The 23,925-nt window shown below is 40.6% G+C and overlaps 1 protein-coding gene across 6 annotated transcripts in view; it reads right to left on the reverse strand.

Moving 5' to 3' along the window:
* The window catches only part of PALLD (palladin, cytoskeletal associated protein), a 192,617-nt gene that overhangs the window by 46,304 nt on the left and 122,388 nt on the right, over positions 1–23,925 (reverse strand). Inside the window, exon 1 of one of the 6 annotated variants that reach the window (XM_084286648.1) lies at positions 21,651–21,734. The exons of 4 other annotated variants lie outside the window; for them this stretch is intronic. The gene's annotated coding sequence lies outside the window, so the exon portion shown is untranslated. Of the gene's footprint in view, positions 1–21,650; positions 21,735–23,925 lie in introns of those variants that run through there. One more of the 6 variants, XM_084286649.1, reaches the window with a different exon arrangement.

Raw genomic sequence — 23,925 nt, forward strand, 5'->3', positions numbered from 1 at the left:
GCTTTGTACATGCAGACGATAAATGTAAAATGTCTGCATCATGCCTGCATTGTTTGTGAACTCACCTTTAAGGAAATCCTGCTGTAATTTGGCTGTTAAAAGCCTGTCTATCCTAACAAGTGGCAGTTGTAGCTGTGCCCATTTTCCATTATTGTTTGATTATCTGTCAAAGACATCAAGGTAATTTCTGTACTAAGGAAACTAACAGCAGGGATAGTGCCAGTAGTTAGTGAACACAAGGCGGCTCCAAGCAATTCTTCTGGAGACAGGAACCTTTTCCATATCTCTGTAACACTGCAGGGACATTTTTCAAAACATGCACCAGTAAGATAACGCATTTACCCTGGGTACAGAAAGAGAGGAAATTGTGCTCTTGTGCACACTTATTGTTCCAAAAAGTCATAAAGACACAATACAGCTTCAGTAAGAAAGCTAAACTTCATATCTGCGTTAGGGTTACACCACAAGAATTGGTCTGGTAAAGGAAGCAGAAAGTCTGTTATTAAGACGTAAATTAGTAATGAGGGATTAATAGCAGCACAAGTCCCAGATTGCAGCTCAGTTTACCCAAACTGTAGGAAATCATGACTTGAAATGCAGCAACGAATTAGCCTGCGAATGCACAAACAGGTCTCTGGCTCTAATTGTGCCAGACCACATGGAAGGTTACATTCTGTGCTTGCTGGGATATATCCAAAGCAAGTATGCAAAAAATAACATAAACTTCAGCTTTCAAAAACTGCAGCAGCCTAAAACTCGAAATGAACTGAAGAAGACTGACAGCCATTCCTCCTCTTCTAGATGCAGTACGATACGTTTTTTCAGTGCTGCACAGCACATTCTTTTTTTTTTTTTTTTTTTATTTTTTATACTTTTGATTAACAAGATACTTTACAAATTATGAGTATTGGCCACCAAAGTTGGGAAGTTAGTTTATTTTTATGCCCAGCCCCAAGTTATAGCAGGTTCAAAACTGAACCTCCATCCTTTCAATACCTGTCAATTATCTGTTCCTTGGGTTACACGGAAAGACAACTGGTCCGTAGTATTAAAATAGCTACTTTGGGGAGTCAGAAAGAGCATGTTTTTTAAAAGAAAAAAAAAAAGGAAAGAAAAAAGGTAGGAAAAAAAAAAAAAAGATGTGTGATATTACAAGAGCACACACATGCTGTCAATTGTGTCTTTGGAAAAATGAAAACTACACTTTAAAACTACTTGAAGAAATAAAGGTCATTTTACAGCCTACATTCCAGGGCCTTTTCCCAGCTATTTTGTATTCACAAAGAAAAACAGTTCTGACATGCGAGCAGGTCACTGCTTCATGTACATCTCAGACACGAGCAGCTGATGCATCAGTATTCTGTTTTACTGGAACTCACAGAAGGTATTGCACCCTTAAAATACCACATATAAAGGAACCATTGGAAAGAAAAAGCAATGCATAAAAACTGGTATGTTTTTAATGTGAAATAAATATGTAATTTTGAGATTCTCCCACCATGACAATGTAAGGCCTTTTGGGTGTCAGCACCATCTTCATATCACAAAGTTCTGCTGTTATACCGTTCTTGCTCAATTCCTTCCATATGCACAGAAATAACCCATAACCAACATACACCAGCTTTTATGGCAGAAGTAACAAGTGCTGAAGACAGCGATAATCATTCAGCCTGGTCCACAATAACTCTACAATATTACTCACAACTTCTGCTTCATTTAGTCAATCAATGTAATCCTAATGCAGTCATTTCTTATGCAAGACCCAGGGAAGGGCTCTATGTCCCTGTCATGCAACCTAGGTTGCTAATCTTAATGAAAGTTATGGCAGTGGAAAAAAAAAAAAAAAAAAAAAGGATATACTTAAACAGATGAACAATCGTGTAGTCATTCGACATGCTGCACACCTCCCAGTGAATCTGAATTTACTGCTGTGTTAGGGATTGGTATCATCTAGAGACATTTGGACATCTATTGCAAGAATGTTTCCTCACAGGTGCCTTCTTAGCCTTTTTAAAAGCCCTGGTGAAGGATATCCCATCCACTAACTCTAGAAACAGCAGACTTCCACTGCCATCGTTCTCTGGCACCTGAAACAGGCACCAGGTTGCTGGCCTCACACCTTACCTAGCTGCTCGGCTCCTGCTGGAGCTACGAGCTTGTTCAGGCACGGACAACCTGCCTGACCTGTCTTCCACAAACAGGCCAGTTGAAATGCAAAGCCTTGGTTAAGTGAATTATTCACTTTATTGGGAAAAAAATATATAAAAAATACCCCAAGTGTCCTCAGTGTTTGCACACAAACATTTCCGCAAGGAGTTGGCAACTGCTCAGTCTATTCATGCCCAACAGATTCCTTGTGGGCCGCAGCAGTCACAGAGAAGGAAAACGCCAGCCCAGACTGGCAAACGAGCAGCAACAGGGTATCTCAGCAAAATGAAAACACTTGCAAGTGTGGCAAGATGGACCTTAGGACAGCTGTAGCAGTTGGAAGACAGAACTCTTCCTAGTCTTGGCTACAACAGCATGCATAACTTCATCTGCTACTGTAGACTAATAACATCTTTTTGGTTTATCACTTTTTTTTTTTTCTCCTATCAGCAACTTGCATCAGCTTCAGTGATACTTGCCTGATGAACGCTTCTCTGACCTATTTTGCAGCAGGAGCAATCTTTTAAGATGTGGATATTCAGCCAACTCGATGGATTACCTTTGAAAATAAAATACAGTGTACAGGGTGCTGTCACTCTTACCTGTCCAGATGTGCCCTTTCAGGGGTGTGAGGTATTCTGTTCATTTTTAGAGGCATTTTCCCCAGTCTATAATAGAGATTTAAAAAATGCCAAGTCCCAAAAAGTTGCAAAATCACCTGGTGCTTATTACAATTGCTTGATAAACTTAATTAAGATGTCTTCAGCAAATCCTAATGAGAAAGTAGACTTGCAGGCTTACTACTTGACTGAGCTCTGCACCTCACTGTAACTTCCTCACTGCTTGTTACAAAACAAAAAGCAAACACCTACCAGCAGAATTACCGAGCAAAGACCTTGCACAGTACACAGATGCCACTGCAGTTAAAATCTATTTTAAAATATTCCGAATTTCCTCTGCTCCTAACCAGATTGAGCAGACCTGACCAGGATTACTCCCTTTATCTATTATCACAAAGCAGAGTGACCATCTTGAAATAACACACATTTGGACACAGATGCTCAAGTTGAAATTACTTAAACCAGCACAAGAAGTTAAAAGTAATTTTTAAAGTTTTAAGTAATATTTTCCTGGTAAATATATTAATTGATTTTACAGTGCAAATTTAATTTCTTCTTCAACTGCTAGCTGTACAGTGTATTCTGGTAAAATGCTTAAAACGAATACTTTATAGATAAATGACAAGGCACGTAATTGCTTTTGAGCATTTGAGTGAGAATACATTCCATAAAGAAGATTCATATCAGAGGCAAATCATTTCTCAGTTTATCAAGTAACATTGTTTATGGAAGGCTTATGCAGCATGGACTTCTTCCCTGAAGTAAGCTGTGCATTACATAATTCCATACAAAAGAAGGAATTGTACAGGTAAACTGTGTGGTAATAAACATCTATTGTGGCCAAATACTACGTTAGCGATGCTGAATGGCAGGTCAGCTATATATATGTAGCTGACATATAGCCGTATAGCTGACACATATAGCTATATAGCAGATGTACAAACTAGCATGAGGTATCAATCTAAGTCACGCAATCTAGAAGGCATTTAAAAGCAAGTATGCTGACCACAACAGGCTAGGCTCTGGCTTTACATTTTGTGTAAGTCTCCATTTCTGGAAGGTCAAATACGTGTTTCTCTAATCAATCTCTGCATTTAATTTATTGGTTTTCTTGGAAAAAAAAAAAAAAGTCTAAGTGTATAAAAATACTGATGCATAGTATATTTTAAAATAGGGTACAATGCATAATATGTAGTATTTACACATTCAGAGTCAATGTATCCTAGACATTGATTTTACTACTCTGTACACCACACTACAAATTTTACTATTTGTTTGCTTGCAGATGACCTCCAGAATTCAATTAGTTCCACTCCTTCATCTGTTCTGCAGTAAAAACCTCCAAGATGCAACAAACGTGTCTTGTTCATCTTCAGTTTGATCACAGGGTAGTATGTAAAAAGCTAGGTACTAAGAAAAGCTAGATACTACGTATTCTTCAAGGTTTAACCCCAATATGTCTCACAAGTGTGAAGGATGATTCTCTCTATGGACTCGTTATTCTGATCACTCTTGCACCTTCTTAGACCAGAACTGATCACTCAGGGAGAAATACTGGCCTAGATGCACAGCTTGTCTGATTGAGTGTCCCATATTTATTAAATACACCTTGAGTTTTATGTTAAAACAAATACTCAGAAACGGATCATGAGAAAAATTTATCAAATTTTCAATTGATAAATTGAAAAATTGATAAAAAGGTTCGTCAATTCCTAGAGTGAAAATCAATCTATTTTACCTTGATCACCATAATTTTATGTTTTACCCTTGCCAAAAAGGGTTTTTACATTGAATATTTAGTAGCATAATATTTTCAGTGTGCACAACTATTTGTTTTGTTTCCTTAATGTAACTAGAGTTCTTAGATTATATCTGGAAACTACTGGTAAATCAGTGAGTTAAAATGGAATAAGAAAAAAAATGGTGCTTTGATTCTGCAAACATGTAAAAGTAGTAACACACATCTTTCTTACTGAAGTCAACACTACATACATGAGTCTTTTCCTCTTTAAATATCACAGCTTGGGCCCTACCTCATGAGTAGCTGAGATTTTTATTTTCTCTATGCTTTAATAAACAACCTACAGCTCCATAATGAAAATGTAATTTTGGAGTAAGTTACTTCAAAGAGAGGAATTTTGACAACACCAAACTTGGTAGCAGCACAGTTAGTATCAGCGTGGCTCATAATGTTCTTCCTGCACGAACTCCGAGATTCCACGCAATCCTCTGTTCTCTCAGCACTTGGATCTCAGTATAGGGCTGGTCTGCCTTAACTTTTTCTGCTCGCTGACCTCCCTTTCTCTAGTTACAGTCTTCTCATCTGTCTCCCTGCCTCTTCTCTTGGGCTACCACCACTTCTTCACCACCCTTCTGCAACCTCCAGAAGTGCTACCTAGGTGTAAGACAGTAGGCCTGTGACTTCACACTGTACTTCACCTCGTATGCCATATGGTAATTCTTTGTAGAATGAGGAATCATCAAAGGCCAGAGAGACCAGACAGCATACTGAAGTATTGCAGTTTTTGCCACATTGGGCAATATTAAAAATAAGGCAAAGATTTTAAGGTCTCTAACCAGTCGTGCAGTGTATCATGAAGAGTGGGTACCCAGCTCTGCAGAAAGACTGAGCTGCTCAGTATTGTTGTTTGGAAGAACAGAAGTGCAGTTCCCTACAGTCATCCTCTTCTGCATGCCAAGACTCTAATGAGCCCTTGCACTTTGACTTACCACATTAATTGCATTCTCACGCCCTAAAGGCAATGTTGTCTGAAGCTGCACATTTTTAGGTCATTTCATAAACCTTCAGAGACTGCAGTTTTCCAAATGGATTTCAAGACTTCAATATTAAAGTTACTTGAATAATAACTAATCTGCAAGGCCTTAGCTTTAAAAATGGAGAAATAAACTTTGCTAAGCAAGAATTGATAGCACATAATTCTTGCTGTACACAGTCCAGGCAATACTTCACACATTAGTTATGTCTGATCTTCTACACAAGGGAGAACTTTTGTCCTCAAGAGCCCAATACTAGAAATGGCATCTCATGATCCAAGGCTTATTGTTTTGTTTAAGTTTGTCTTATGTTCAAAATCTGATATTTGAAATTAAGTGGAATCTGTGAGGCAAAAGGTCCGGCTTGATTAACATACTTCATAATTGCAGGAAATGTTTTTTGACCCTTAGTTGACTCAAAATTTTTTCTCATGATTATTTAACAGCATGATCTACTTCCCTAATGAATCATTCAGAATGAATGAGAAAAGATTCACATTCTTGGAAATAGCAACAGAATCTTGCAATCATTCTGAAATCCCCTATATATTAAATAGCTTTATATTTTCAAAACAAGCTCCAGATGTGTAGAAGAATTACTCTTGATTTGTAGAGTAGGCCTAGAAGATCATTTACCTTTTCTTTCTGGCCTTGCAGCACTTTAGTTTGCTGTCATATTGCTCTAATTCTTCTAGTTGAAAGGAGACATGTAGGGGAATGTTCTCATCCCTTCTTTGGTATCTCACTTACACGAGTAGTACAGCCTCCCAGATAGTCAGGGAAGCCTCCAGAGTGCAGTTCAGAGCGTGTAAATTAGATGCTAAATGTCAGAACGCATGAATACCCTCTTAAAAGAAGCATCCTCAGAAGTCATCTCAATAAAGCACATGCTTGGAAACGAAGACAGGCGAATCAGATCCAGGCGGAAAACATACAAGATGTCCAACACACCCTCACTGGTGCAGATAAAAATAACACTATCCAACAATTCTTTCCCTTGTCCATAGCTTAACAGCTCATGAGTCAACTGCAGACCCCACAATACATCACACTGTTCCACAATCACAATGGGCTCGCTCGCAAAGGTTAACATTTAATTTATTCTCAGCAGCTAACAAATGTACTCAGCTACTTTTGCTGGGGAATACTCTTTCAGGCAGACTTAGTATCAGGGAGGATCCATAGTTCCAACACCACCACACCCAGCTAGGGTCACCATGTAGGAGGAAAATTAACAGAAAAGGTCAAATTGTTCAACAGCATTATGAAGTAACATTGTTGGAGGCAGGAAGAAATTTGGTGATTATTTATCAGCACCATCAGCTGTAGAACAAAGATTTGAACAGAAACCAGGCAAAACAAAACAAAAAACCCTACCTCAATAAAAAAGAGACTTCAGTAGTGCTAAAGAAAAGTCAAAGAAGGTAAGGTAATCACTACAAGATATGCCAGAGTGGTTTTAATAAACATCACCAAAAAAGCACAGTATTGCTCTATATTCCATAGGAAGAAGAACGCAGATACTTCAGGCTAGAAGATCGGACTGGAATGTGTATGTCTGGATTGGTTTTAGTCACATAGGTTAAGTGTGAGGATATCTGCACTGCTAAGACAAAAAAGATTCGGATCAGTGTAAATAACCTTTCTGTACTTTCAATTCTTTAAACATTTTAATTCAACTGCGTTGCTGATTGTTAAGCAATGCTTTGCAGCACAGAAATGCATATACTGCAGATATAAATGCTAAAAGACACCCTAGAGTCTTGTTATGCACCAGCAGCAAACTTGGTATTTACTTTTCCCAAGTCCAACCTGTTTTATTTCAATAAGATGCCCCCAAATCTTTCTATAATTATTTCCATTGCATATAAACATAATATCCTGGTATTAGTAAATTAGCTTGGCTAAATATAGCAAGGAGCACTCATGTTTTATGGGGGCATTTTCTCTGGTATGCAGCTAATATAAATAAAACAAGCGGAGAGAAGCTGGCGGTGTTCCACGGACATTACATCACTTTGCCTTAATAGGAAACCTCTCTGCAACTTAACATCTTGCTTTAAACACTCAGAAGTGTCCACAAAGTCTTCAGCGAGGATCATCATATAAGGCCAGCAGTTGGCTGGAAAAGGACTAGAATATACAGCTGGGGCTCTCGGTGCAATGCTGAAAAGAGGACCTCTAATGAAGACCGCCTTTAAGTTGTCACCAACTGCACGGCAACAAAAGATGCGTGTGAAATTCTAGTAAAAAGCAAGGAATCAAGTTCTAATTCCTGCAACTTTACTTCAACAGGCTCAGGATTTTCTCTAGTAACCTTAGAAAGCTGCAAGTGAAAAAGGCAAGCCTCATTCCCTGGTCCAAAGTCAGGAAAAGTTACAAGCATCTCCCATATTTTATGTACTGTTTATTCTCTGTGATCCTGAAAAAGAGAAGCTATTTTATGCTACCATCAATACCATCCCTCATCTCTAGTACAACTTTGTTCTGAAGAAATTAGTTAATTAATGTAAAATACTGTATGATGTTCATTTACCAACAGCCTGATTTTGCCTCCCATCTATACGTTGAGTATTTTACCACAAACAACAATTCTCCTTGATTGTACACAATAAAAATAAAAAATTAAATATGGAGTAAAAGCCCCTGGATCTACAAGGATTTTCTGAGATACGATGGTCCTTGCACTCAAATGTTTGCAGCCATTACTGAGAATGGTTTCCATCTCTCAGCGTATAACACAAACAATAAAGTCTAGCAGACAACATCGTATACGAAGAATGAAAGCACCCAGAGGAATTTATGTTCATGCTGTAATTAATGTAAACATAAATTCCAGCTATTGTATTTCAAATGTGCAATTGCTGAGCAATAATCCAAATCCCGCCCCAAGCCTGCATGCAGGATTTGTTGGCATGGAATTTTATTGAGAGCATAATTTATTTAGGCACTGTCACACACATAAAAATGTATTTACCACAGTACAAAAAGTCAGGGTACGTCATTCTATCCTCTGTATTTTCCAGAAACATTTGAGAGGAATTCACTGAGTGGTTCCTAGAGACTTTAGTGGCAGCTGAGCAGCATACAGCCCTTGAAAACTCGCAGTAAATGTTGCTGTGTTGACATCAATGACACAAAAAAGAAAAAGCTGATCAAGTAAAGGTATACAGTAAATATATGTAAAATAGAATACATTGAATACCACTGCTCTCATTCAGGAAACAAGTGGTCTTAAGATACAAGGGGCACTAAATCCCCTTTACTCATAAAGACATCCCCAAGTATGCCTGTGTACTTTTCCATCCTTTCAAATCCATTAGTGATGGCACAAAGGTTTGGAATCCTTACAGGAGAAGTGGGTGGGTTGGTTTTCATTTGATTGCTTTTGTTTGTTTGAAACGTGAATCTGTTCTCTGCTTCAGGTTAAAGAGCAGCCACACATAGGGTTCTGCCTGTCCAGGAACAAGCAGCTGACAGCCAGACCTCCCGTGGCTCACGCTGCTGATGAGGAATTCCCTCCCAAAGGAGGGTTTGTGAAGCCATACCTTCAGTATGTAATCACAAAGAACAGGAATGAACTTCCAAGTCCACTTCACTTCTGAATGACAGCATTCAAACAAGATGTTTAATTCACACAATCACTTGTAATGCAACTGCCCTAAAATCAATTAAGTCTTTAATACAAACAAACAAACAAAAACAAATTGAGAGCAGCCCTGGTTGAAAGGACAAGGAGTAATGGTTTTCAACTAAAAAAGGGTAGATTTATTTAGATATTAGAAAGAAATTCTTTACTCAGAGGGTGGTGAGGCACTGGAAGAGGTTGCCCAGAGAAGCTGTGGATGCCCCATCCCTGGAGGTGCTCAAGGCCAGGCTGGATGGGGCTTTGGGCAACCTGGGCTGGTGGGAGGTGTCCCTGCCCATGGCAGGGGGTTGGACCTGGGTGGGCTTTAAGGTCCCTTCCAACCCAAACCATTCTATGAACTTAAGACTCAACTGCCTGAATGACAAAGTTATAATAACAATATTCACCTGACCAGTTGCATCTTTGCTGTACCTTTATTGGTCATTTAATTGGATCCTTACTAAACAATTCAATTTTCTTTATTCTAAAAATTATATGCAGAATCACTAGCATCAGCCACTGCTCATTTTCTAAAATACCATTTTACCAGCTTATGCCTACTTTTCAGGAAAAGGGAAAGCAGAGGAATTAAGTTAGACTCAAAACACAATTTGAAATGCTCTGACAGCTATATTTATCTAACATTAATCACATCTAAGTTATGATAAGACTTCACTAAAACCTACTGATTAGATGCCACTGTTCCTGCTAAATAAACTGTTGTAATTCTCAGTTAAGTTTCAGCTATTGTACTCTGTTGCATTGTCATTTTGGAAACAGAGAAAACATCTGCCAAAATGAGCTGTAATGGAAAAAATTCAACCACATTTCTTTTGCTCATCTATCCAACACTATTATTATGCAAGTTTACCTACTATATATAGCAGCCACAAGAGGACCTGATATGCTAACTGGGCATGTACACCTCATATCTACTACATTTATGTTTTATCACAGAAAAAACAAGCTGCAATGGCTTTCCAAACTTGTGTAAATGGGTTCAGGAATTCAAACAGGTAACCTGTTTGTTCAGGCACATAGACATTCCACTGAAACTGATGGGAGCAATGGCAACGGAAAGCTCTGCAAAGCAGGTAACTTTTGTGTGACTTTCACTTCATTCAAACAAATCTGTAAATCTACATTTAGGAGTTCATCCATGTATATTATAATTGGGAATAATTTTTAAGGTGAATTAAGTATCCCAGTGATTTGCCTCTAAATGTCACAGAGATACTTGGAGACGCAAAGGTTTTATATCCAGATCCCCCATTCAGTCCAATCAGTAGTGATGAAAATGAAAAATATCTGATTAGAATTTGATAGCATGACTGAAATAAGTCAATCTCCATTCTATTCCCAGAAAAGACGTCATAAAATCTAAATATACTACCTTTTCTTCTAAATGCAGCAGATGTAAGCACTGGAAACACGGAAACTTTCATGCATGGAAGATGTCACTGTATGCAAGAGAGCGTGCAGATACTAACTCCGTGACCCTGGTGTCACACTGGAGTCTTTTAAAAGTTTTAAATATTCAGATCACAGGCAACGCTTTTCATACGACATATAAATCCAGATAATTTAAACAACAGTGATGAATGGCATCATTGACTTCAAAAATTGCAATAGAAAAACCTTCTTATTCAAAGGTATGGTGGAACTCCTGCTGTCTTCAATTAAAGTTTCTAGCTATGAACAAAACAGAAAACTCTCTTTATTCTTGACAAAGTGTCTTTGCACTGGAATACACAAAATCCTACCAATGTTGTGGAAGATACCTAGACAGCATTTCTCACGTTTACTCTTTGTACTTGCACTGTTCTATATGAAGGGGAGAGAAGGGAGAGGAAAAAAATAAAAAAATTAAAAAAGAGATTCTAAGAGCAAACCAGCTAAAATCACTTCAACTACCAAAGATACAGCTTCATTATCTATGGAACAAAAACTTAACATTGCTACATTTGTTTTTCCTAAGCCACACACACGCCACGTTTCTTGTGTATCTGACCACATATATTGCAGCCTGGCCCTCCAGCCACGTAGCCTGGGGAATCCATCAGCACATGCCATAGCTCTTCCAGCTCACGTGTTTGGGATTTCTCTCAAACAAAACCTGCACAAACGAGGCATTCCAGTCTTGTTTCAACATCTACCAGCCCTTGAGACTCAGCACTGTGGGCTACACTCCACAGCGCATTTGTGCTACATAGCCAAGGCACCAGCAGAGACGTCAGATGTTCACGTACGAGAGGATCTCGTAACATCAGTAGAATTTGCTCACAGCCCGGCTTCTGAATGAGAAGTGTTGGCATATAGCCAAGTTTTTCCTAAAAACTTGGAAATTTCATAGCATTTAGCTAATTCATTAAGAGGGAAAACTGACGGTTCTCCCACTGGATAACTTCTTTCACTAAACAGCTATGGAAAAGGCACTGACATGCAACTTGCAAAGGTCCATGAATGTTTATAATACTTCAGGTTTCAGGTACTATTACACATATTTAGCATCTTGTCTTGCTCACAGTCTCCAAACTGCTAGTTTTATTCCTGATCTCTAATAATTTGACTGCCTGAGCTGCAGAAAAGCAAAGGTAGCAACTCTTCCCAGTACACAGAACCGTAGAAGAATTAATAATTTTAGATTAAGGTACAAATTTCACATTGCAAAACTAACACAAGACGACTGCAAGCCAAAAATAAATGAAATCTTGAGAAAGTTTACACAGTAAGGCCTCAAGAAAAACTGTACCACTATCAGGTGAGTGAAAGTTTAAAATGGCTAGAAATATGCTGTAAACCAGAAGGTATCTCCTTCATAATCAACCAAGTACCATTTAATAAGTTGTGGCTCAACAAACACTTGCTCTAATTTTCTGCAGGAGTTTTAGCCTACATTACAATAGTCTGGAAATATTTGTTGCCTTTTCCTTTGTTTCGGACTAGGAAACTAGCAGCAAAGGGATGAGTTGGGTTTGACTATGGATGACCTGACACCAGCTAACAAGAATATTACGTGGTCAGCAACACATTGGACAACCAGTTAATTCCCACCTGTATGTATAGGTCCAAGAGCTCTCAAGGAAAACTCCAAAACATTGAGCTGCTCCTCACACTGACAACAGAAATGTTTTTCACGAATGCGTCCTACATCTTCCAAAAAGCCCTTAATATAAAACTGCTTTTTATCACCTCCCTGTTTTTCACGCAGCACGCTGCAGTTACCTCTACCAACTAATCATGAAACACATATGAATGGTTAAATTACTCTACGAACTCTGCCACTGGTCACTGGTTTTAGAAAACCGAGAATTTTCCAATACTAAGAGCAATCAATTGAGAAATGAATGCATCACATTGATAACTTCCTTCCTTTTTAAGTGACTCTTGTCAAAGACATTTTAAATTTTGTGCAAAACAGTGGACAACCTATAATCAAGATCTTGAGGAATCGGAGATAAAATTAAGTAGAGGAAGCATCTGAGAATAAGCTCAACAACCAACCGCAAAGATTAATATCAGTAGTTCGGGAAGTTTGACAGCAGATTTCTATGATTCTTCCTCTATCATAAAGACCATCAGTGACCACATCGAGACAATTTCTCTTAATCATAAGCACATTATGTATTATTCAATTATGGCTTTGTAAAGAATGTAATGTCTAAGACAAGCTGCTTCTGCCTCATATCACTCACTGTATAAAGCCCCAGCATTTCTAAACATTTCCACTGACTAAAAAGGTACAGTTCACATGTTTTACAAATGTTTCCCAAACATCACAGCTTCACGCTAATTAGACGGTCCTCCATTACTCTCTACAACCAACGTTGCTCTGCCAGTACTGGAGACTTTACAGACACACCAAACATTTCTGGACAAAGGGAGGATACTTAGTAAAAATGTTTGATGTTCCTAATAATTCACTCAATCTCTGCACCAAACTTTCATCTACTATAGGTCAGTTTCCTGCTTAAATGCATTCCAATTCTATTCTGCTCTTTATCAATGAGCTTGTTACTGTAAATATTAGCAGTGCAAACAGTTCCTCTAGTTCCTCACACACACAAGAATTCACTCAGTAAACAGGGCCTGTCTTTTGCATTGGTAGGCTTTAATGCTCAAAGCACAAACATCTATCTCCTTAATCCAAAAAAGGACATAACGTGAGCACAGTGTCTTAGTTGCAAGCTGATAATTAGCCTTACTGGCAGACAGAGCTCTTTTGTAAATCATTATAATTAAGCGCCCCTAGGTGACCTCTCTTTTCTAGTTACGATCTACCACCACAAACGTCCGAAGTTTGTACCCGACAGGAATGTTAACCTTCTGAAGTTACAGAAGTATCGTAAAACAAACTTCAAGAACGTCCAAAGTGAAAACGAAATAGCCTTCCCCGGCAGTTTGTAGGAGGAGCAGCCTGCAGTTAGAAGACGATGCAAACAGAAGTACTTTACTGCCTTCTAGTAAAATAGCACACTAAATCTAGCATTAAAAATATCAACACTTTTTCTAAGTCATACATTTGACCGCAAAGAGCCAAGCCTATAGATAATAATCAGGTCTTTGTAAGAAGTGTCGGAATGGCTTGCTGCATCTCAATACTCGCCTAACAAAAGAATATGAAACTAATTTATAACAGTTTGATAACTGCCCTGAACTATTACTGAGGTCTGTAACAGACAGAACACCCACTACTGGTGCATGTGTTTCTGGGGTCTATATTTCTTAATACTTCTGGAGACCTGCAAGAATCCCGGAGATGGTTTGTGATCAGGAGATTCCCAGTGAGGTATCAGAGACCAGCTGGATACCCTGAAGCTTAGACAGGCAATTACAGGGCCCTGGTCCTTCAAAATGACAGCTCAAGCTCCAGAAAGCATTGCTTCTCTCCTTAAAAGACTTCTCAAGAGTTGAAATCAGGTCCTTGATCCAGGGCTAACTGCAGTGCATGTGGTCAGGGCTGAACCTGACCGTCCTGGGAGTGGTTCCCCCCCACACTGATCTGCACACCACTGGACATGCCCTTGACATAAGGCTAGATTCCTGCACCACGGTCCATCAAGGGCTGCAGAGAAGGCTCACTTGTTGCTTACAACTGGCTGCTGAAGGCAGTCATACAACTCAGGAAAGTGCAAGGGCAACATGGCAAAGAGACCCTGATTTCTGAGACTTCTGCCCGTTTTTCTGGGTATTTCATAGGAGTCAGCTCAACATCATTACTTTTCAGGACATTACGTGGCTTACACTCTTGCTCTCTTTTTACCTCTGAGCTTGACTGCTAAATTTTGAAGGGATGGGAACACAGGAACCTAGAGTTTTAGATGCAGTAGTTTTCTAAAATCTCTAAAACTCTTCAAGATGCTGTGTTTCTGGGCAACTGACAACCACAGAACTAACCTCAGAGTCAGCAGCTGGAAGTTCATTCCTTGAGAAAAGCTTGACATACCATTTTGGTTTTGTGTTAATGTGCACGCTTTGTCTCTTCTTCTATGTGGGCAAAAATGCATACAACACTCATCTAATTCAGTTGTATATACATGAACTAAGCTTTTTCTTCCCCCCCTTTTTCTTCTTCTGAAAGCTGTGTTCTATGAGCATAAAAAAGTTCCTGAAACACAACTTACAGTTTTTCCTTTCTCTTCCCCCACCTTCTTTTTAGAAGGGGTTTAAAGGGTGTTTTAACATAAAGCAGAAAATGGAAGCAATCATTTTCCAGAAATTCCTGATGAACAACTTAAGAAAATGCTAAACAGTTAATAGCCTCAAAATCTCTAGCAGAAACTCCAAAAGCTGCTAAAGATAAAAGAATGGAAACCACATGCAACATCCTAGAGACTCATAAGACAGTATAATGTACTTTCAATATAGTTTGAACTTCCGTAGTCTCACTTTATAAATTGGATTTCATGTCTGTAGAAGCTGATAGAAGAGGTGTCTCTCTTTTTCACATTACACGCAGATCTCCAGATTTTTATAATGATACAAAAACCCTGAACATTTATAGGAAGTCAAGACTTCCTCCCTAGAACACAGCCAAACAGTATGGCAAACTATTTAGTGCCTGAAAAAACAGGCCACAAGGGTTATACATGAAAGAGTAAACGTGATCCGGCAAAGACGTTGAACCTAGGCATATCAGAATTGTGACAGATATATGAAAATTACAAGGTAGCTTTAGAAACTGGAATAAAAAACAAAACAAAACATTGATTTTTGCCATGTCAGATGAGGAAACTTTTGTGAAAAACAATACAAAGAAGTCTCCAACTCCTCACTGAAAACAGTCACCGGTTCACAGAGCAAAATGTTGCCTTGTTGGTTGAGTAATTTCTCAGACCTCTGTAGCTGTGCACCAACACTTCTGTCAGTGTGGATATCAATACTTCCTCTACAGTTTCTTTATGTACTTATGGTTTTAAGCACCTCAGATTTGCACAAAAGCAAATGGCATCCCCTTGCAACAGACTCACCATCAGTAACACAATACCGAGTAGCTCATGCTTTCATTAAAATCCCTGAAAGTTTTATCAGGAAACGTATCCATTTGTGTGATTACACACAAATGGATAGTGCATGGAAATGCCCAATCCACATAATATTGTGACCACCTGCAAGACTTTCAGAACTTCACTTAGACTACAAAAGATCACTAGATCTTTGGTCACTGCAGCCACAAATCAGGGTGCTCTTCAGAAACCTTCAAACACTGACAAGAAAAGCTTTATACGCAGAGCCGAATTAAGTACAATGAGGTGGGCTGGAAGAAATACAGCACCACTGGGTTTCTGTGCAAGGCAACTCTCCTTTAATTTGTGCAAAACTTTCTACGTTGCCTTGGTGAACCTGCTCTGCTAGCCAGAGCTGGACTTATTAAAATTGTTTTTCACTTTAATATCTGCATTAAACAAGTCATCCTCATGAGTCAGACACAGGTTTTTACTCATGCTGTGTATGGGGACACACACACGTATATATATTCATGCACCGTTACATAGATGTGCACACAGAAACAGATTTTCATCATCTCCCATCAGAAAAAGGATCTTCATTACCTGTTGTTTGAAGTCAGAAGCATGCATTTTACATACATCTGTACATACAAACACACATCATCTTTGAAACAGAGCTGAAAGAAACAACTCTGTTTCTAGGGACTACTTCTGTCCTGTGATTCAGCCTGCACAGAATAATGAATTGAGCCGAGGATTAGAAGTTACAAAAGGCAATGAAATCCAACTACAAAAAGAACATGATGATCGTTTTTAAGAAAAAGTCTTCCAAGTTGTGAGTAAGGTGCAAAGATGGGTAGGAGCAAGCCCAACGTAAAGCCTGGCTTAAATACAGCAGGTTGGCTCTCCTGAGAAAAGTTGCTGTAACACGTGCAGGTCTTGATTTAAACCAGATTTCTGCATTTGGTGCAGCCAGAGAACTGGGGTCATGCTTCTCAAATGGTTCTGTGGCAGAAGAGTTGTAGTTGGACTAGATGATCTCTGAAGATCCCTTCCAACCAAACAATTCAATTCTAAGAATAACAAAAAAGCAAAGTATTCCATAATCTTCTTCTATTCACTATAGCCTAGGCAGGAGCTCATAATGAAGTTTCTCCAGACCAGCAGATATTGTGTGCATGCGTTTCTTGCTCTCCAAAGCGGATTCTTCTTCATCATAGGAGAGGAATTCTTTTTAAATTTCAATTAAAGAAATTAAATCCAGCTGTCGGAATCTTCATCTGAATTCAATGCTTTCAAAGCAAAGTTCAGTCGCTTTCCTGTAAATGCAAAAATTAAACCAATCCTGCCCGAGACAGTAGAAGCAAGGAGTTAAATGCTGATGCTGTAAACTTAATTCCGTGTGTTGTCCCGTTATTCACATGCATGCCTCAGGTACTGTGTTCTGCTCATGTGTACAGCAGCATACCAAGAAAGAACATCATCTTCCACTCTGAATTTGATGGATTTGGTTAGTTGGAAAAAAAAAAAGTTGACATCACTAAAACAGATTTTTGTGTGTTAATCTATTTTTACATTTCAGCCTGGAAAATAAATGTAATCATGCTGCCAATGAAAACCAAAAATATCTTTTCCTCTACATTTCTGCTGGCTGACACATCATGTCTGCAAGTAAGTGTCTTTCTCTAGAAAGCCCTTGCTTCACAGAAAACCACTGGGACAAATGAAACGTGCCACCTTATGAACACGTACCAAAATTTGGATACTCTGGCTATGCAGAATAGCAGCTCCTGACACACAGACTCAACTCTTCAAGCAAATAACTCTTCCATGTTTTTCAGGCTGAAGTATGAACTCAAGTTCACATTGCTGCTTCCTGCCTGAAACATTCAGTGGTGAACCATGATGCGATGTAAGGTTGGGTTCTTCAGAAAGAAGTGGTTTCTTCTCCTTCTGTGTCTTAGGACAGCACATATAATACGGATTACCTTCTGAAACTGGTAACAACCAAAATCCTACATCCATTTCCAGGGGGCGGGGGGAGAGAAGCATTCTTTGGAGGCAGGAAGGAATAAAATTCCCAGACTCAGAAGAATGCACTGGGAAGGACTGGAACGAAGCCTAAATAATTGCTACCAAAGGACGGTTTTAGGACAATGCCATGTTCTACAAGTTGATCTAATTTAATCATAGATTTCTTACTCAAACCATCCCTGGATGTGCACACTATTTGGCTCATCTCATGCAGATGCACCATGCAGAAAAAGGCCTAGCAGTAAACTGAGCCCACTGCATTTTTATTTGTTTATTTAAACAAACACTGTTTATCTTAAACTCCTTCCCTCTGTGGAAGGGGAAAGTGCTGGGGAGTGCCATACACAATACATCAATTACAATCACTTTCTGCTTCAATAAAGGAAATACAAACTTCCCGTCTTGGCAAACACTTGAATGTCTTGAGCAGGTGTGAGAATGACCGTGTTAAGTGTCTAGACAGTAATGTGAAGGAAAAATATTTCCTAAGCTTCCTATGCGTGCTTATCCAGAAAGTATAGCTCAGATATGTAAAAAGAACTGCATTCATTATAGGTTATCCTTCTACAATACACATTACATTACACATCCTTCTACAATACACAGAGAGCGTTCTTTTTCTTTTTTTTTTTTTTTAATTATATGAAGTCTGAGATGTTAAACTATCTGTAAAGCTCCAGGAAGTTCTGATACTCGCGGTCACAAAAGACTGTCCTCTTCGTTTTGTGCGGAATGAGAGGTTAAAATGAGTCTTCCAGGCATACTGTGACTCGTCTAGTAATTAGGCTGTATATTCTTGCTACTTCTTCCAAATGTGCGTGTTACCGCTACGATGCGTTCTCAGCGCTGAGAACTCCGTGCTCAGTATTGCAGAATGGGAGCTTCACTCCAACGGGTGATGATTATTACATAATCTAGCACTGAAATGCTATCCGTTAAGACTATGGGAATATTTCCAAGATGGACAATGATGGATGAATAACAAATTCCATAGGCATATTTTGATTAAAGAATATTCCCAGGATAAAAGATTTCCAGCCAAAGATTATGTTACCAAGAATACATGGGACTAACAGTTAGTTAATATGTTTTACATTACTCTGACATTTTTATTGGGAAAATAAGCATCTTAGGGTCACCAACTCTTCTAAGGTCAGAAAAGGTCCAGTAGACACCCAAGTATTAGAACACTTCTTTCTTGGAGAGTGAACAGCAAATGGAAAGGCATATGACAGTAACAGAAGGCAATTTGTATGGCAATTATGTAACTAGTAATACATAAGGTTATCTTCATGTTTCAGACAGTTTCTTCTCACTACACCCCATGTATTTCCCTTATCTACACATTTTCATCCTAGATATTTGGCTCTCCAAAACACAGGTTTTTAATCTTTGTGTCTTCTGTGTCTACGGGAAATGGTGCTATACGCACAGAGAACACCTATATACAGGACATCACACTGCTTGACATCTACTCTGCTCGCAGGCACAGGGGTTTGCATTAACGTTGGCACGAATAAAATCACAAGGCAGCTACTTAGGACAAAGTTGGCCGAGGAAGTCATTTGCTGTTTGAAGAGTGCAATAATTTCCCATCAAGTGAATGGTTTTCACAAACCACATCAGTTTACTTTGCCCAGCTGAGAATCAGGCGAGGCGAGTCTCTCACCAATGGTTTTGAAGCACAGCAATAGAAAAAATTTTTTTACAGGACAGAAAGAAACAATTCCCCATTTAAGTGGGACGGCCAGCATCCCATCCCACAGGTCTGTTCCAGCTAGACTGCTCCCTCTTTCTTCCAGTGCTCAGAGCCCAACAGCTGAACATTACTCATCGAATTTACCACTGCGTCCTTACAGAAATGGAGGCATGCTGTTCTAACATAGCTAACATAGCTCTTAGAAATGGCTGCTTTAGTCATTCTGACCACAAAGCGGATCACAAAGCTGCAACCCTGCTCCTATTTGTGGAGAGGTTGGTTTCCCCTGCCCTACACAGCCACCATGCAAGCTCAATACATTCTTCAGTGCAGAGCAGAGAATACTGAGCTGCTTTTCTTCTGCCTAGAACTGTAGATCTGTCCAATGCTGCCTAAACTAGATAATAATTGCTTTAGAATAACATTTTGAAAATATTTGTGTGTTCCAATCATCACAGTCTCTGCGAAGAGACAGCCACAGTCCTGGGCTAGTCAAAATTAATCAGTCCACGGTAACAGGCGCATGAGTGACCAGCAGGATGAGCTTGACCAGGACATACGTAACTGTCCGACTCTCACAAAGAAAGAGAAATAAAAAACAGTTTGAAGATCCTAGAGAATTTTCTAGGACTTCATTAAGTAGAGGAACACAAAAACACGCATCTACCGCAGTGCTTTATAATGGTATCTTGACTGGTCGGGTTACTTATTGTTACTTAAAACACGCTTTAAACTTGCAGAACAGTTTTTCACTGAGGGGAAAAAGAAAAAAAAAAAAAAAAAACAACAAAAAAAAAACCACCTTCTTGGCATTCATACTGCCAAGAAACCATTACCACACATCCATCATCCTGATTTTAGGAAATCTTTTATGGCAGACTGCAGTATATGGTGACTCTTGGCAAATTCTGACTATGTGATGTATGCTTTCTTCTATCTCAAAGACGAGAGAAACGGTTTTTATCCAAATGAGACACTTCTAATTCCAACAAAATCCTACCTGCGTATTTTTAAGAGTTTCAAACTCTGTAAGAACATCTGTACGCATCCTACCCCATCTTGCCAGTTTCTTTTAGTCAGACACATTGCCCCCACCTTTTCCCAAAGGGTTTCTCTGTCTGGCCAGGAAAATTAGTACCAGAATATTATTTTACAGACAGTTCTTCCAGGTTTTGTTCCCCATCCAAAAACAGGATGCAACAGAGTCTCTCTTCTAATTCTGCCCTTACAAGTATTTGCCCCTTTTTCATAGTGAAGCGGTTTAGATACAATCAGCGGACAAGGGCTGAGAGCCACTTCACTCTGTATATGTTTTTTCCATGCTCTCGTTATCAGTTATATATCTTAATCCTTGTATGTCTGGTATGCACTGTGAATCACAGGATGCCTGGAAACTGCTGGGCTTCCTGAAGAACATCCCCAAAACTTTCCTCACCCCAGCACTCCAGTGGATTTTGGTGCACACAGACTTGCAAGTGGACACAAAACTTTCCATATAATAAATAATGCATCCTACGGAGTTAATTTCACAAATCTAGGGTTTGGTCCCAAGAACTGTGGTTTCAGTTCAATACGGCCACAGAATATCGTGGAAAAACGGTTTCTTGACCTCAAAGCCTAATGCAACGTAGGATGCGTCCGCTCCTATTTTTAGCTGTATGCTCTGCAGTGCCATATTCCTTCATATAAGGCTGATCCAAATGTTCCAGCAGCAGACGTTGGTTTCTCCTTGATAGCCAACGCATATCTCTGCTTTCCAAGTTTCTGTAAACACATCATTATAAGGAAGGCCAGTCTTACTTTTCCCAGCCTTCTTTCTAATTATGCGCCTGCTGCCAGGAAACTTTCGCCTTTTTTTTTTTTTTTTTTCGGTCTTCGCTACTAAAATTTAAACAACTGTCTGGTATGGACTTGGAAAAGAAAAAAAAACAAACACCACAAGATGTGCTCTGCAGTTCCAGCTCTAAGCCCCTCAGTCACCAGGTGACGCCGGGTCCCTCCCCGCGCCCAGCTACAACCATCTGCCCACAGCCCGTCCCGGGTCACCAACACGCCTCTCTCTCCCCGTGAGCGCCGCAGGGAGCCCCCTCAGCGTTTCCTTGGCTTTGGGCGAAATCCGGGCTGGGGGCAGCACCGGGGCTGCTGCCGGAGCTCCCCGCGGCTCCCTCAGGGGCTGGCACCCGAGGTGGCTCCGCGCTGCCCAGCGCCGCCACACAAAGCCCGGCTCGGCGGCTCCGGGCAGCCGCGGCGACGCCTCCCGCCCCGTCCCGTCCCGTCCCATCCCGTCCCGTCCTTACCTCGGGGCGCCCGGGGCTCGCCTGGCATGGCCCGGCCCGGCCCGGCGCGGCTGGGCTCGGCTCGGCTGGGCTCGGCTCGGCGGGGCTCGGCGCGGCTGGGCGGGCAGCGGGCAGGTAGGGGCGCTAAATAGGGCGGGCCCGGCGCCGAGCGGAGCCTCGGCCCCAGCTCCGCGGCGGCCGCTTCACGTTAAGAGTCCCGGGGCGGGAGGGAGGCGGGACCCGGCCGCCGGCGGCAGCCCCAGCCCCAGCCCTGCCCCTGCGGCCGGCAGAGCCCCCCCGCCTCGGGGCTTTCCGGCCCCTTGTCCCCCAGCGGGCCCGGGGCTCGCCTCAGGGCTCCGGCTTCGGGGCGCAGGGGAAGCTCCCGCGGTTCCCGCCTCGCCTGTGGCGCCGTGAGGGAAGGGGGTGCCGGCACGGCCCGGTGGGCAGCTGGGGCTCAAATTGGCCTTAAAGGTTTTTAATGCTTGCTGCTCCGGCACAATAATGCTCACACCACCCCTCCTCAAGGCCCGGGGCTTTCAGGTTAAGCTGAATTCAAAACTTTTTTCCTCAGAAAAGCCGTATCACCCTCAGACACCTACTTTGCAAGCAGCCCCCGAGCCTCCTTGCCAGTCAGGGAGCAGCACCAGAGCTCCGAAGGCATTCACTATGTGCTACAAAAGCATGGCACTTCACAGTCTAATTACACAAATCCACCCCTAGTGCCAAACACAGACTTTAAACACATTGATTACTACTGTGTGCTCCACTAAACGCGTCTTTTGGAGACAGATACCTCGGTGCGTTTCCCCCCCCCTACAAGCATATGAAGACCAAAGAACAGATTTCTCTTGCTGGTTCACACCCTTCCCATTAGAATCCACTTGGGCAGGATCCACTGCTTTCTGATTACATGGCAACACCAGTTTTATAAGGGAGCAAAGAACACAACAAATCATCAGCAAGATCTACTTGAAGATGTACGTGAAGCAAAACAGACAAGCTCAAAGATAGATCTAAAAAACTTATATCCTCAAATCCACTCTTAATCCACAGAGGTGATCGGTGATATCACCTGAATTTTCCCCAATATGGACAGCAAAAAAAGTGTACAAACAGGAACGTATTAAAGACCTTGGACAATGCTTAAAAGACTTAGGGCAGTTGAAAGCAAGGGTGCTCCTCTTTTTTCAGCTCCACTTTCCAAACAGTGTGTATCGTAGTCCAACTCCAGATGCCCAGAACCTGTTGGATTTACACGAGAGCATCATCATAACTATTGTTCTCCTTCTGGAACAAACCCACAAGATAAGCAAGACTGACACCCAAGACATTTCACTCTATGGTGGATGATGCAGAAGGTGGCACCGAAACTGCTCTTGCTTGCTGAAACCCCTTTACCCACAACTCTTTAGGGCTCACAACTCACTGCACCTCACTTGACCACTCTAGCATGCAGCAGAGGAATGCTGCTAACTAGGAAAAGGGGAGGGTGAATAAAGCATCTTGCAGCTGCTAGAGCAAAAGGTGACAGGCCAGATCCTGGCAGTGACAAAACTGGCACTGCGCTAGTACTCTGTTTCTAGTTCTGGTTAGGGGAAGAAGCATGGTAACTCATACATATAGTTTTAAGATAGCATAAAGGTAAAAAGAGTATCACTCATCACTAGACAGGTCTTTATATGATTTGGGGTAAGCATACTGCCTACAGAAAGCATTTTATCTAGCAAGCAGAACACAATTCAGCCAATCATGGCTGTAGATAATCTAACACACATAACAAAGAACTGACTGACATACCGTAGGAAAAGCATAGCATAGAAAAAGAGTAACTGGACTTCATATCTCTTTACTGCCCCTTCTCCTTTGTATTTGCTTATAACTGAGTTGATATTAAAATAACTGAGCTCTCCAATATTCTTTCTTCTGTCAGAGCTCTTACGTTGCACATATTTTGCACATCTGTTGCAAGAATTTGGGAAAAGAATTCTATGTCTATGCATATATGCTCATGATCACTTCATGGGGCTGGAAGATGAAAGCAAAAAGACAGCTTGTGCACATCAGCTTAGCTTGAGACACTTGCTCTGCTGTGACTCCACAAGCATAACTGGGCATGGAAAGTACGAATGAAGCTCAACTTTCTGGGAACCAAGTATGAGGCACAATGGGAGATAAAGATCCAAAGAGAAAGGAAACAAAAACATATGCTTAACTTAAAACTTAATATGATCTGTGATTCCTTCTTGTAAACAACTTTGCCTATCATTCCACTTCCATGAACATTTGCTTCTAGTTT

This window comes from Netta rufina (genome assembly GCF_964035555.1).
Source record: "Netta rufina genome assembly, chromosome: 4".
Lineage (NCBI taxonomy): Eukaryota > Metazoa > Chordata > Aves > Anseriformes > Anatidae > Netta > Netta rufina.